Here is a 17,630-nt window from a genome sequence, read left to right as displayed (position 1 = left end):
AGACCATCGACGTGGTAAAGGATTCGCCAGACTGCATTCATACAAGAAGTCAAGAACTCGGTCTATTTGCTTGACTTTATTGAGAACAACAATGAACGCAGTCTGAAAGTACACAAATGAGAGGTGTTGAAATAACTGCTAATTTAAGTATGCATTACAGGTATGGAATAATTAATTCGATATTGTTACTGATTAGATAATAAATTTAGTCACTTAATATATAAAAGTTTCTATGCTACATAATATCAGTTACTTTACAATGATATGCTTTAAACAATTAAAACTTCACAACATAGTTATCAATATAATCAATAAAGAAACTAACCATTCAAGTAACATAGCCCATAATCATATAGAAAATGGGGTTGTTTTGGGAGAAGGCGCCGGGAACCGCCGCGCTATTTTAAAACATGCCTTTGCTGTTCATTGGGATATTCCATTCATTTCATCACGATTCTAGCAAGCCTTTGTCTTCCCATCTCATACCTTTCAGATGAAAGTCAAAAGGGAAAAGTAAACTCACAGTCGCTCAGTTTAGTGCTTCACAAAACAAAAGTGAAATGCTTTTACACTTAGATGCTTTTTGTTTTACACGCAGTGTAAAGAAACAGTGATTACAGGTGGCTAATTTCCAGTTGGTTTTGAATTGCGGGATTAACGTCGAAGTAAGTGCTGATTTACTGAAGTATAAGTTAAATTTTCAGTTGGTTTCAAATGACGGGTTCTAGTCGATGTAAGAGTTTATTTACTGAAGGTTAACATAAATTCAGAAGAAAAGATCCTCGTAAATAAAGAACGACGTTGAGTGACACGCTGTTGTTACTTGTGACGTATCCTTTGTCTGCGTATTCATACAATGGACACGGAACGTGACGGACTCAGTGTATCAAAAGTAATAGCTGACTATCGTGCTAAACAAAGTTGATCCAGATGATACATATATCTCTCGTCAGAAAGTACCATAAACCAGAACCAGCAGAATGAGTCATTTCAATTACCAATTAAATATAACAACTAGATCGCAATTCACAGACAACTTCTACCGCCTAAGGATGGCTATTCTTTTATCAGTGACCAAAGGTGAATGAATATACTTGCTCAGATTTTTTGTCCTCCTTGAAAAGAGAGAGAGAGAGAGAGAGAGAGAGAGAGAGAGAGAGAGAGAGAGAGAGAAGGGTGGGGTGAAAGTCTGAATTTAGTAGTAAAAATGTCATTATCATGAGCAAAAGGCCCTTCTCTTCTGCTACCACTATTAATCTTAGAAGGCAACTATACATGTGGATTTTTGGACTGTTTACGTGCATTTATTCTGTGTCACCTTTTCCTAAAGATATTTACCAGTTGTGATTCCCTTTCTCACTATCTTATTTTCACATTTCCACTGAACTTTTTCATCAGTATTTACCCCAGACACTTCAACCTCCCAACTAAAGCCTTTCATTTCAAAAAATTTACCAAGCTTATCCAGCATATTTTCTTATTCAAATACTTACCATGAACAGACAGTAAAAGAAGATATATTTTGTTTTCTATTTAAAACTTATTATTATTATTATTATTATTATTATTATTTATTATTATTATTATTATTATTATTATTATTATTATTATTATTATTATAGGCCAGTAGCTACATAGTTACTTCATAAGTTCTTACTCTGATACTCTCAATAACCTGGGCAATCACTGGACTGGAACTACCAACTGAGTTTCCCTTTTATTCATCCCAGTAGTAACCTATGCCCAACAAAAGCCATTCCTTTCTCTACATCTCTTAGAAACACTTGACGAAATCCCTCTCCTGCATCCCAGCACTGAGCAGCTGCCCTTCCATACTGAATTCTCTCCCGGCCACGTAACATCCAACATTCTCTCTCCATAGAGCTACGATGTTCTCTGGCTGAAAAATCATGAATTTTTTTTTTTCATTTATCTCTTATTTGAAGCTTCCCCACTTTGTATATAAATTCATTAACTTTATACTTTATATATATATATATATATATATATATATATATATATATATATATATATGTAATGGGGATATTTCCCCATTATTCATTTGGTAAACATGTAACTCGAGCATCAAGGCAAACTAATACACACAGCCCCTCTCTCTCTCTCTCTCTCTCTCTCTCTCTCTCTCTCTCTCTCTCTCTCTCTCTCTCTGTCTCACCCCTCTCTCTCTCTCTCCGACAATCTCTTTCTCTTCCCACCTCTTTCTCTCCACTCTAACAGGTAACCAAAATGAGAGAGTTGCATCATAAGAAAATACATTTATTAACAATAAATAAATAATGAATTAATCAAGTCTTACAGACTAACTCAATTCAATTAAAACCCCAACAAAAATGTCTGAACAGTTATAGTCACACCAATCGTCTCTCCCATCTGGGACTCTCTGTCCCCCTAAGACTCTCGGTCCCCCTTTGCCAGAACCGTCTGTTTCAAAGACACAGAACACATCCCAGAAGTACAAACACAAGTTTAACAATCAGTGATTAAAGATTGAATATTACTACAAACATGTCAAATAGATAATAAGCCACCCCTTTGGCCAAAGTAATTTAACTCACCCATGCAGCCGCAATATCTCACTCACTATTCCAAAAAACACTTAGGCACCGCCATCGTGGCTCTGCCTTCCTCCCATGAATCTTTGTGCAAGTCTTCCCATAGACTTGGCTAGAGATACATTATGAATAGAAGAGGCGCACATGCACATACGAATGCACAGTTCGTTAGCGCCTTACAATTACTGGGTGCATCCAGTTTCACAAAGGCACTTTGAGAAGAGTTAATAAACTATCGTACATTGACTTGTCTAACTAAGCAGTTTTATCTCACGCCACCCATAGAAACCCATTGTTCAGCTTTCTCGGGTTGTTGCTTCTGCACTGTTCTTCACATTCCATAGGTCACAGCGAACATCTTGGCAATATATTATTAATCAAAAACCCTAAGTCTAATACCGCTCGGCCGCCTAACCCATGCTAGCCCCTGCCTAGCAAAATAGCTTATATAACATAAAACACATTGGCCGGCTTAAATAAAATATAAGTAATAACTGCACGTCTCTGGCATTATAAAACAAAGTCTGTTACGCTTTTATCTCCAAATAACACTAGAATTTTCTCTCTTCGGATTCTTGAATATCCCTCTTTGCTTGTCTGCAACTGGCTGCTCCTGTAGCAGACTGTAGCTAACTGTAGGAAGACGGAATGCCTCCCTCATCGTAGAAGACTTCTCACGGCTTCTGCAGATCCCCAAAAGACACGTTGAACTCAGTAGACTCTCGTAATCACCATCGTGGAAACTCTTGTAATCACCCTTGACAAAACGACAGCAACCTCTCTGCACAGCTGGTGGACGTCTTGCTGGCGTTGGGAAACGGCTTTTGGTGTGTTAGTATGTCAGTCAAGTCATTGGTCAATCTAAGAAAATTAACCCAGACATACTACTTCTATCAAACAATGATCTCAAAAAGTCAGAAATACTAACTGAACATCTCCCAATTAACTCCCTCTAATATGACTACTAAATCATAAGTCATTATCGCAACTCTCAAAGAAAAAAAAACATCAAGTTCTCCAACTCAATTCTCCAAACTCACACATCAGCACACACACAACCCAGAAATCACAGCAACTCCACGGACTTCTGTACTCACATTTCAAACTCGGATGTTATCACAAGTAAAAAAAAAAGAAAAAATCGTAATGAGCCCAAGGAAAAAAAAATCACGTAACACACCCAGACCCAAAATGTTCTCTCAAGCTCTGATATTTGAACAACCCACATCAGTCAAAAAGTAAAAATCTCCAATGTTTTAAGCAGCAAAAACCCCTTTACTGCTCATACAATTAAGTACAATAAGACTTAATGTCAAACTCCCTTTTAAGTAAATAACAACTCCCGATAAATTACATCTCCCGGCAAAAAAGAAATGCTATTTAAGCTCAATCCCCTAATTACATCTCTCGTAAGAAAAGGAAGAAAAATAATAAAAAAAAAGGATAATCACAAGCAGATTTCCCCAATCACAAAATACATAGTACATGTATAATATGCATAACTCCCCGCGTTTTCCCAAGAAATGCTCCATGTAAAGTTACGGAATTTGCCAGAAAGCAAACTCTTACACATGCGCTTTCGTGAAATGCTATTGTCAACATTTCCAGATATTGCAAAAGCTTTGACCAGTCACCATCAGAGGAAAAGTCAGCACACGGCTCATCACATCGCTTGTCAGCAGAAAATCCGCCTGCGGACATGAACACAAACTGCGGCACAAAAAATGTTCAGCCAGACACATAAGTTTGGAAACTCATGATTCTATAAAAAAAAGGGTCTAACTGACACATTTCACAAAATTAACTCCAGGATATGACTAATGTGTTCAAAAATTTGTCTTAAAGACGTATTCTCTCAACATGACATTGCCCAATTATATGCCTCCAAAAATAATACACTCGTGAACATAAAAAATGTACACACCTCCATAGGACTTGTAATGCAATAATGCCACTCGCCTCTAAATAGTCACGAAACCAAAGAGAAAGAACCACAGAAATCTTCTCTTGGCTCGAAAAAACTCCACAACCCCAAAAAAGGGTCACCCGCCAAAGATTAATTCCATCTCCATATATAAATATGTGACACCATACTAATAAGAACACCACTCCGGATAAAAATATTTCCTCCATTTGGTTAATAACCAACCCCATATATTTCTCTCTTATTTCTCCGATAGCCATATGTTAATAAAAAAAACACCACTCCAGGAATAAAGAATAATCACCTCTATTTCAGCAAATAAAAAATATTTACCTCTATTTTCCCAATACTCCATGTGGAATAAAACAAGGCTCCAAAAAATATATCTCCAAAAAGGAATATCAAAAAATGAAATCCTATCTCCAAAAAAATGTGCACTCAAAGCATCTAGCTCACACACTCACAAATATTAACCCATAATCTCCTCAAAATTGTGTCTCCATTTGCAACAAAGATGGCTGCAAAATAATTGAACTAAACATAGCTCACATCACCATTGGCAAATATCAAAATGGCCAAAAATATATCTCCAATATATTATATCCCAAATTATAACTCCAAAATAATATATACCTCCAATTATAACTCCAAATACTATATCTCAATTCTCCAGAGAATAACTCAATGTTATAGTCAAAAACTATAAAACTCTCTCCATTTAGCATAACTGCTAAAAAAGGCAAAAACTCGGCAAATAAAACTGTCTAGAAAATTCTAGAAAAAAATCATCCATGTGCCACGACTCATTATAATAGAATTCCAAATTCACAGTGTCTTAGCCAAGACTTCTCCATATGCACTACGACATAGGCCACTAGGAAACTTAGCCAAGTTTCCTATCTCTCACAAAGTTGTCACAAATACAACAAATGTATTGTGCAAGAAACTCACAATTTCTGGAACACAAATATCCAGAGAAAAAAATATAGTGCCACTACGTATGCATTCAAACATGCAAGAAATTCTCCCGTAAATCTCACTGCAGCATCAAATAGCTGAAAAAACAAACACGTTCCTGAACAATGACTCTAAGTCACGAACTGAGATAATAAAAAAGATATTCACACCAACTGGAGAGAAAAAAATAAACTCAAATTCACCCATGGTAAAAAAAAAAAACTTGTGTCAGCGATGGCTAACTTCAAAAAAAAAGGAGAAAAGAAAAATCAACGGCATTGTTAACTATCTCTCGTAACTCACTAGAAGTCAAGCAATTATCTGCTGAACTCATAAAAAAAGAAAAAAAAATAATGTGTTGTTAGTTCCTCCCAAATTCAAAAAAAAATCTCACCACCCTTGATAGCATTACAACACCCACGTATTAGTACAACAAAAATCAGTATCAGAAATATCATTATCAGCAAAATCACCAAAATTTGCTATCATCAAAATCACCAATATCAGCATAAAATATCACCAATGCTAATGCTTATCCATTCTCCAAACATTCAGCAAGATTCAACACAATTCACCAAGATTCAGTCAGATTCATCAAGATTCAGCAAAACTCATCCCTCATGAATGACCGAAATATTCTCCAAAGTTACAAAAACTCAACAAACAATTAACACAAGACTTCTCCCATTAATTCATTGCAATCATTCTCCATGAATAATTATCTGTAATAATTATAAAATAATCTCCCACGAAATATCTCAAATCTCTCGTAAAACAAGTCTCCTGTAATGATAATTATACTTAAGCAACCCTCCCGTGACACATCTCAAGTATAATAATTATTAATAACAATAATAATAATTCTTCATAGTAACAATTGTCTTGCAAAGATCTCAAGAAAGAGTGAAATTCAAACTGCATACACAGTAATGCTGAACCTTATGACACACAATTTCTCCAGCATATACCACCATTGCCACACAACACCATTCACGGCATCGGGCATTACCATTCGGCAACATTTTCAAAGTAATCCCTCCAACACAATAAAATAAAATAATAATAATAATCTGTGTCTCCCCCTTATATTTGTGTCTTCCAAGGCACAAGTAAAACATACACCCATACAATGCATTTCAATTCTCTTATTGTTTCCTTTTCTCTTCATCCAAGAGAGAAAAAAAATTCTTTTCCAAAAAAAATACTCTACGGGCATTTCACTTCATCAACTTATCAATCAGCTGATGTCCTGGCATTGAAAGATCACTTTCAAGGGCAAACTCATCCCCCAACACCCCGACACAAAGAAAAAAAAAAAAAAAAGGAAGGAGGATTTCACCCACACTGAGAAAAAAAAATTTCTCACCCCCGTTAGAACAACCCCTCAGTCAAGCAACAGAACATCCCGAGGCAGACCAGTAGTCCCCATCTCCTTGTAATCCCCTCTTAGGGAGGCCAGTAGTCCCCTCTTAGGTATGCAGTACCCACCATGCAACGCGCCTCTCTGCGCGGTTAGCAGAAATGTGCTGAGCCCGTAAAATTATGTGGCCGTTCTGTCTCCAAGCGAAATATGCTATCTAAGCACAGTTCACATGCATAAACACATCTCTATACACCCTCATGTTTTAAACAAAGACGAATACGTCTATCATAAACACGCGCAAATAAAGAAAACACGTCACTTTGCTACCATGGGGAGAGAAAAAAATTTTTGACCTCTTGAACCAATCCCATAACCCTGAAATATTTAAAAAAAAATGTACACAACACTCTTTAACACTCACCACTCCATAATGGGAACAAAAAGAACTCGGAATTCGCGTAATGCACGGCAGTGATACACGCGGGAATGCACTCGACATTACACACAAGAGTCACACTGAGTGCGCCCACTGCTCCTAGGCTGACTGCCTGGGCCAAATGCTGAGTCTAAGAAAATCCTTCCCACTCCCCTTAGCACAGTTAACGGATAGATATTTCTCATTTTTCTCACTAAGTAACTGAAAACTATCAATCCCCTCCATATTTAGCAATTTTCCAGAATCCCACAAAGGCTTTGTCATTCAAAAACTATCACTAAGCCATAACCCCTTTATTTTTTAACTGGTCACCTATCTCTTCATTGGCGTTCCCAGGCATAAAAAAAAAAAACTTTTATACCCCTTTTTAACCACTCGCCACCAAAACCTGTAATGGGGATATTTCCCCATTATTCATTTGGTAAACATGTAATTCGAACATCAAGGCAAACTAATACACACAGCACCTCTCTCTCTATCACTCTCTCTCTCTCTCTCTCTCTCTCTCTCTCTCTCCATGCGACCCCTCTCTCTCTCTCTCCGACAATCTCTTTCTCTTCACCTCTTTCTCTCCACTCTAACAGGTAACCAAAATGAGAGAGTTGCATCATAAGAAAATACATTTATTAACAATGAATAAATAATGAATTAATCAAGTCTTACAGACTAACTCAATTCAATTAAAACCCCAACAAAAATGTCTGAACAGTTAGTCACACCAATCGTCTCTCCCATCTGGGACTCTCTGTCCCCCTAAGACTCTCGGTCCCCCTTTGCCAGAACCGTCTGTTTCAGAGACACAGAACACATCCCAGAAGTACACACACAAGTTTAACAATCAGAGATTAAAGATTGAATATTACTACAAACATGTCAAATAGATAATAAGCCACCCCTTTGGCCAAAGTAATTTAACTCACCCATGCAGCCGCAATATCTCACTCACTATTCCAAAAAACACTTAGGCACCGCCATCGTGGCTCGCCTTCCTCCCACGAATCTTTTGTGCAAGTCTTCCATAGACTTGGCTAGAGATCATTATGAATAAAAGAGGCGCACATGCACATACGAATGCACAGTCGTTAGCGCCTTACAATTACTGGGTGCATCCAGTTTCACAAAGGCACTTTGAGAAGAGTTAATAAACTATCGTACATTGACTTGTCTAACTAAGCTGTTTTATCTCACGCCACCCATAGAAACCAATTGTTCAGCTTTCTCGGGTCGTTGCTTCTGCACTGTTCTTCACATTCCATAGGTCTCAGCGAACATATTGGCAATATATTATTAATCAAAAACCCTAGGCCTAATATATATATATATATATATATATATATATATATATATATATATATAAAACTGGCAGTAAGATTTTGTATAACTTGATTTGTTGTAACCTTTTTTCTTAGCATTCCTATTTTTATTATTATTTTTTTTGCCTGGAAGTTTTTTTTTGAATTTTTGTAGGTGGGTATAGCAGCATGCTGCTACACTCCATTTGATGTACATCAATAAACTTTTTGAATTTGTTTGGTAAAAATGTTCTGTTACAACAGAATTCCATCTTACAAAAGGACCCCATAAAAACGCCAAAATATAAAGTAAGTACTTGGAGAGAGAGAGGCAGTTGTCTCTGCAGTATAGTACTTATTTTCTATATCTTGGCGTTTTTATGGGCTCCTTTTATTAGATATTTGTATATATATAAATTTTTAGCGTATATATACATATATACATACATATATATATATATATATATATAATATATATATATATATATATATATATATATATATTATATATATGTTCCTAACCCCCCTGTTCATTAAACTACACAAACTGAAACTCTTACCTGTAGTCAGCAGTGCCCTCTGTCTGCAATCATGTCATTAGGCTATTAAGATCTCAAAAGTACTAAAATATACTATTTATTACCCAAAGCAGTTGATTATAAAATAGGACAAAATGATTATCAAGTCATAATGGCAGAAAGCCTAAAACTGTCCATAAAGAAAACCAGTAAGATAACATTCTACCCTCCTGACTAAGAATTCTCTGCCATACCCAAAATGTCAATAAGTACATCGTATTAGTCAGGTTAGAGATTCCCGTCTCTAAATTAGCCATGGAATAGGACCCATCTGTAATAAAGATAATAAGGCATAAAAGATATATATCACACACATCACTCTTTTCGAAGTATTCACGTAAAGAGAGTATTTCACACTTCTCTCTCTTTTTCAAAGGTAGCGGTTTTCTAAGTTTTTACAAAATATGTCTTACCTTTATGATGGGGCGTTCTCTCCCGACACTGCGTGTAACACCTCTTAGCGTGCACCTAAAGGAATGTGACTTTCGCAAGTGCCTTGGACTATTAGGCCTGTAACATCCGTACAAACGAATGCACACGCTTCTCGACCGGGTGAGTGATCTCTCGGTTAAACTGCTTGCGTATTCAAATTCCTTTCTCAGCCTGTCTCCAAGCAAGAAGTGATATATGACTTCACTTAACATTACATAGTACATCACATTGGCATTTTAAACATATTATTAATCATTGCCTCTCTTTTCATCTGACACACATACACACACACACACACACACACACATATATATATGTGATATATATATATATATATATATATATATATATATATATATATATATATATATATATATATATATATATATTGTGACAATGTGCCAAGTATCTGGTTACTACACTTACCATTCATTAATTGTTACCACACAACAGCCAGACACCTGAACCCTCATAACAGGTACTAAACGGTTGAATACTCTAAAGACAACAGTGATCCCTTAACAACTTACCAGTATTGCAGAAAATCAGACCTAAGTTTAATCAAAACCAGGTTGGAGGTAATCTTAGTAAGTAATTAAATTAATTAAAGGGCGCCACTCCATCAACAACTTTAAAAGTCTAAGTATTTTCCCTGATTTCAGAAGTCTAAGTACTTCCCTGGTTCAAACTCACTTCAAATAAATTGAAGGAAAACAGATCAATTACCACTCTGTGTTTCTACCTAAGCAAATCCTATAAATATACTGGTTTAAAATAATGAAAACACTTCAAAAAATTTTAAATACAAAAATTTATTATTAAACTCAAAATTTATCAGTGAAATTCACAGTATCAGGGAAAATTACCGTTATTTGAAAACAAAGTAAAGTTAAAATAATTCTTGAATCAATTAAGTAAAATTAAAAAAAAATAAATTTGTCACAAAATTCAAGTGTTAGGTAATATCTAAAATTGGGAAATTAATTAACAAGTTCTAAACAACAATGAAACTTGAAAAGAATTCTAAGTAAATGCAAATTAATTCACAAGTGTTAAATTCAATTAAATATGCAACGATTGAGTAATGAAAATAAATAAGTTAATTAAATTGTGAATGTAAATGAAAACACATAAAAATGTGGAAAATACCAACATTGTAAAAAGTACCAATCACACAGAATATTAAAATGAAAAGACACACTTCAATAAGAAAAATTAATAAATGCACAAACAAAAATCACTTCAAATGAAACAAAACACAAAACACAAAAATTTGCAATGTTTAAAAATGTAAGTTGTTTTCAGCCAATGTAAATATTAGTTTAAATTTTTACCAAACTAGTGTAACTATTAATTATTAGTTCTCTAAACCATCGTAACCATTAGTTATTAGTTGCAACTAATAAAAATATAACACACTTTACCTTCTTGGTATACCAATTTTTTTTCTTTGCTGCAGCTTGTTTCACACTTTCACAAAAACAGGTGCTGTTACACACACAGTGTTTGTTCAGATTCCACAAAAACACTAAATAATACTAAATAACTCTAAAAAATATCAAATTTGAAATCTATAAGTTACGAGTGACCAATTCACGTTACGTTAATATAATCTCATGTATGTCGAGGGAGAGAGGGAGAGAGAGGGAGATGTCTGAACGCAACGAGATTCTAAGATGCAATGAAAAACTCTTCTTTGTATAGGTACTTCAAGAGCCTGACAGGTTCAAAACGTTCTGAGCATGCGAAAGATGATGCAATGCTCCTAGAAGCTTCTAAAATGATGCAACTTTACAAGAAAAATCGTGAAATCTGCACGTGGTTTCGGCAAAGACGGACACATATGAAACCAGTATACAGTCATGTATGTACTAGCTCAACAGAGACACGTATTCGATCGAAACAGACTCGAGTAAAAGTCCCTATCAGAAGTGATGACAGGAATCCCAAAACACAGCGAAGACCTCAAGGTCTCTAATCAAACGTGTTAACAGGTAAGGAAAGCAAAGCAGAAGCTTCAGGGTCTCTTATCGCAAGGCGTTGACATAATAGGGAAACAATCCTAGTTTCGAACGGACAAAGATAATCTCTCTCTTTCTTTACATTTTATGTTATATACTCTTTTTAATTTATGTTATGCGAAATCTGAACACACATTTTAAGACATCCTAGCTAAGGAATCTGAAAAATGGTGCAAAACTCTACAAATAACATTTTATACAGTCAAAGAGGGGATATATGCATTTTGAAAGTAGTAACATATAATAATATATATACATATATATATATATATATATATATATATATATATATATAATAAATATATATATATATATATATATATATATAAATATATATATATATATATATATATATAAATATATATAAATATAAATATACTATATATAAATATATATATATATATATATATATATATATATATATATATAATATCTTATATAAATATAGATATATATATATATATATATATATATATATATATATAGATATATAAATAGATATATATATATATATAGATATATATATATATATATATATATATATATATATATATGATATATATAAATATATATATATGATATATATATATATATAAATATAGATATATATTCTATATATATATATATTATAAATTATTATACTATATATCTATATATATATATATATCTAATATATCGATATATTATATATTATTAATTATATTGCTACTTTCAAAATGCATGTTTTCCCCTCTTTGAAATGTCATGTAGATTGTGCAACATTTTTTCAGATTCCTAGATAGTCTTAGAATAGGATGTTTGAAATGTGTGTTCAGATTTCGCATTAACGTCTTGTAAAAGAATATATATATAACGTAAAGAGAGAGATCCTTGTCTTTTCAAAGCTGCAAATGTTTAACTTTTATGTCAGCACTTTAAAATTAGAGTCTGCGAGATCCGTTTGCTTCCCTGCTCTGTCAGCGCGTTTGATAGCGAGCTCGTTGTCATAAAAAACATGTCAATCTTAATTATCGTTTACCCTCCGTTTCAATCGGGTACGTATCTGTTGAGCAGTCTTGTCTTGTACGCGTATATCTTTGTCAAGTCCCACGTGGATGTTGCACATTATGTGTGTAAGATTGCGTCAGATTTCAGAACTTTCGAGAAGCTTTCGTGCCTAGAACGTTTTGAGACATCTGCTCTGTCATTTCCATAAAGGAAGAGATTTTCATTCGATCTTAAGACCTCGAGGCAGTTAGATCTCCCTCTCTCTCTCTCGCTCTCTCTCTCTCTCACTCGACATCGAGATTAAATTAACGCAACGTAAATTTGGTCACTCATATTGTGAGAATTGTATATTTGATATTTCTTAGAATTTATTTAGTTTATTTAATTTCTTTTGTGGAATCTGAACAAACATTTCGTAACGGCGCCTTGTTTTTTTGTGAAAGTGTAATTTACAAGAGAAGAAAAGAAGTTGGTATACCAAAAAAGGTAAAGTGTGTTATATTTTTATTAGTTGCAACTAATAATTGTTAGGAACAGTGAATAACTAATAATGGATAGGGAGTGTGTTTAATTAATAATTGATAGGAACTGTTGTCTGTTACGAAGGTTTGGTAAAAACGTTGGTTAGTGTGTTTTGAATGAAAAAGATTTACACTTTTACACATTGCTGATATTTTTTGTGTTTGTCTGTTCCATTGTTTGTACACTTATTCATTTTCTTATTGAAGTGTGTCTTTTATTTTATATTTTCATTTGCATTCACAATTTTAATTGACTTAGTTATTTTCATTTTCATTGCTTTATCATTGCACATTTAATTAAATTTAACACTTGTGAATTTATTTGCATTTACTTAGAATTCTTTTCAAGTTTTATTGTTGTTTAGCACTTGTGAATTAATTTCAAATTTTCAATTATTGCCTAACACTTTTTGAATTTTGATTGAATTAATTTTCTTGAATTTTGTGATAAATTAATTTTGATTTAATTTTGTTTTACTTAATTTGATTCAAGAATTAATTAAACTTTACTTTGTTTTCAAGTAACAGTAATTTTCCCTGATGTTGTGAATTTCACTTATAAATTTTGAATTTAATAATAAATTTTTGTATTTAAAATTTTTATAAGTGTTTTCTTTATCTTACACCAGTATAAATATATATAATTATGATTATATTCATGTTAGGTAGAAACATAGAGTGGTAATTGATTTGCTTTCCTTCAATTTAATTGAAGTGACTTAGAACCAGGGAAGTACTTAGACTTCTGAAATCAGGGAAATACTTAGACTTTTGAAAGTTGTTGATGGAGTGATGCCCTTTGATTAATTTAATTACTTACAAGATTACCTCACCCCACCTGTTTTTGATGAACTTAGTCCCTGATTTTCTGCAATACTGGTAAGTGTTAAGGGATCACTGTTGCCTTTAGTGTATTCAGTCGTTTAAATGTGTTATGAGGGTTCAGGTGTTTGGCTTTTGGTGAGGTAATATTTGATGCATGGTAACCAGATACTTGGCACTTCGTAACAATATATATATATATATATATATATATATATATATATATATATATAATATATATATATATATATATATATATATATATCGATATATATAGATATATATATATATATATATATATATATATATATATATATATATATATATATAGATAGATAGATAGATATAGATATATATATATATATATATATATATATATATATATATATATAGATATAATATATAGATATATATATATATAGATATATATATATATATATATAGGTATATATATATATCTATATATAAATCTATCTATCTATATATATATATATATATATATATATATATATATATATATATATATGTTACAACCTCCCAGGTTGCAGTACAAGTTCTTTTTAGGTCTTTATACTTATAAAGATTGCAGTCAGTACATGTACCGCAGTGACAAGGAAGAACGGAAACAGAAACTCAAGAAAACTTAGCAATATTTATTGTAAACTAGAAAATTACTTAAATCAACCTTATAAGATTAAATACACTTAATTACAAGAATACATAATCAAGAGAACAAATACCTGGTTCTCTGGATCTCGCAAGATAACCTAAAGCTACAACACTAAGCCCTAAACAAGAGAAAATTCTAAGAGAGGAAACATACTTAATATAAAACGAGTTGGATCCAAATAAGGCTAGCCAAAATATTAATATCCTAATAATAATAAGGTAGAAAGAAGTAGGAGATGAAAACAAGAAAAAACCTTAATATTCCTACCTATAATACAAGCTAAGCAATGTGGAGCTCAGTTCACTAATATTAACACACTAATGTCACAATATATACATGAAAACATATACATATATATATTTATAAATAATCAAGATTGACAAAAGTACGCAATTTCACCTCAAGTCAAGTGCCAGAAGATGGGTAGAATCCTGAGCCGTGATCAATCCACCCAACTGCTATCAAAAGGGCAAATACTGTACGCCAGGTACTGAAGGGGCAACACAATGTCCCGAGAGAAGAGGAACGATAATTCGTCTTACCTGGCGGCAGCCTCCCTACTTGTCACCTTACGAGTCAAGTAGCTCTCACTCCCGTATAGCAGCTGGACGAGGATGACACGGCAAGTAAATCCAAATCCAATGCCGGGAAATAACGACGACACTGGTCCCGTAAAAATCCTCCGACGGGAACAAGGGGCAGAAACAGCGGTCGCAGATGACAGCCTCTGCGAAGCTCCCCACAGCAGCGTGAAGGTCGCAAGTGACAACAACACCTGCGAAGAACAGCCGTGATCCGAAGACATACACGCACAAGAGACGTATATTTGCGTCTGCCAAAATCCGTGAGGGAAATATCCAAATGTGTGGTCCGATACGTACAGATTCTAAGTCGTCCTCCAAATAAACCAAAATGTAAATGCTGCGACGGGAAAACAGTCCTGGTGAGAGCTTGACAAGACCCGAACTCCTGTTAACCGGTCCACCATGTCCACTCATCACCTTCCCAGTGTTTATAAACACTAAAAGCAAAAGAATAAAACAATCGTTAAAACGATAGTTCACTAATACACAAAGGAGGAGGAGGAGGCGCAAAAACACTGACTAAGCCACCTAACTTAACGGTTACGTAAGAGTAAACATACTCAGCAAAAAGTTAACAAATGTAAACAAGGCTGATTTAAGCCAACAAAAGTAATAATAATTTTACGTTAACCTAATAACTATATATATATATATATATATATATATATATATATATAATATATATATATATATATATATCTTAAGAGGTGAAAGAGGGGGAATGGCTAATAATATGTTTAAAGTGTTTTATATAATAATAAAGTCACATAGCTCTACTCGCCTAGAGACAAGGGGTGGTACACTGCACAGTTCACATGGGAGAGAAAGGTATTTGCTGAACAAGCAACTTGTCTCAGAGGTCGTTCCCCGTTTGCGAGGCATGTGCATTCGTTGTACGCGTATTACAGGCCTACTGGTTCAGGGTACTTGTGGAAGACGCATTCTTTGTGCAAAGGAGAGAACAAGCGGTTCCTCGAAGTGTCGGGAGAAAACGCCCATCGAAAAGGTAAGACCACGTTCTATAAAAACTTAGAAAATCTGTTACCTTTTGGAAAAGAGAGAGAAGTGTGGAAATATTCTCTTTACGTAAATACCTTGAAAAGAGTGACGTGGGGTGTCTATATAAAACTATTATCTTTATTACAGATGGGTCCGATTCCATGGTTGATTAGGAATGGGATTCTCTAACTGATAACTGACGAATACTAAGCAATGTGACTTGTTTGGGGTTTGAGAGTGTAACCTTAGTCAGGAAGGTAGAATGTTATCTTATTGGTTTTCTTTATGGGCAGATTTGGGATTTATGTCATTATGACTTGTTTAATCATTTTGTTCTTTGTTATAACCAATTGCTTTGGGAAATAAATGATATTTTTTATATTTACGCAGTCTTAATAAGCCTCGTGACATCTTACAGACAGGGCACCGTTGGCAACAGGTAAGAGTTCCCAGTTTGTGTAGTTTAGGGAATAAAGGGGGCGTAATATATATATATATATATATATATATATATATATATATATATGTGTGTGTGTGTGTGTGTGTGTGTGTGTGTGTGTGTGTGTACTATATACACGTGTATATATGTATTTATATGTATTTATATATATATATATATATTATATATTATATATATATATATATATATATATATATATATATATATATATATATATATATATAAGAACTAGTAAAAAAAGCTGGGCCTAACAAACTAAGAAACAGTGTTTGGGAACTCCAAAACTTTTTTGTTGGAGGAGAGAACTTTTCAGGCAGTTCCTCGATCTAATGCCGGACCATTTACCTCTGTGGACCTCTTAGGAGCCCTTTCGTTCATTGGTCCATAATAATCAATGTAAGGAAATAACCTCATTTTAGGGCTGGTAAGCTCTTAAACAGCCATGGCAAGCAGGAAATACTAGTTACCGATTAGACATGCTACACTCAAAGAAGTTACATATGTAACGAAAGTTTGTTTTCTGCTTATAAGTCATGCTATGCTAATGGACCATGCAAGGAAGTCAAGATAGCAGAGAAAAGGCAACCTATATAGGAAAATTATTACGTAGACAGTCTGGGAAATTTGGAAAAAAAAATTGTTATGCCGTTTTCTGAAAGGTAGCTATAGATAATTTGAAAATACAGAATTTATATATAAAAAAAATTTAATTTGAAAATACAGAATCTATATAAGAATTTATATAATAGAAAAAATGTTTTTAAAAGTATTATTGACACTAACAAATATTGAAAAATGGATAAAATTAGAGAAATATAAATTTCTAGGACTGAAGGAAACAGATGAATATAAGATGTTTTCAAAATATAGAGAAACTTAAGAGGAAAGGACACGATCTTCAAAACTTAAGAGAAACATTGAGAGAGAAAAGGGATGTAGAAGAGATAGTGTGCGTATAGAGAAATAGTATTTAGAAAAATGGGAAATCTGGGAACAGACACTGAAGGGACG

This window comes from Macrobrachium nipponense, chromosome 19 (genome assembly GCF_015104395.2).
Source record: "Macrobrachium nipponense isolate FS-2020 chromosome 19, ASM1510439v2, whole genome shotgun sequence".
Taxonomy (NCBI): domain Eukaryota; kingdom Metazoa; phylum Arthropoda; class Malacostraca; order Decapoda; family Palaemonidae; genus Macrobrachium; species Macrobrachium nipponense.
The sequence above is the reverse complement of the archived record's forward strand: the minus strand, read 5'-3'. Positions refer to the sequence as shown.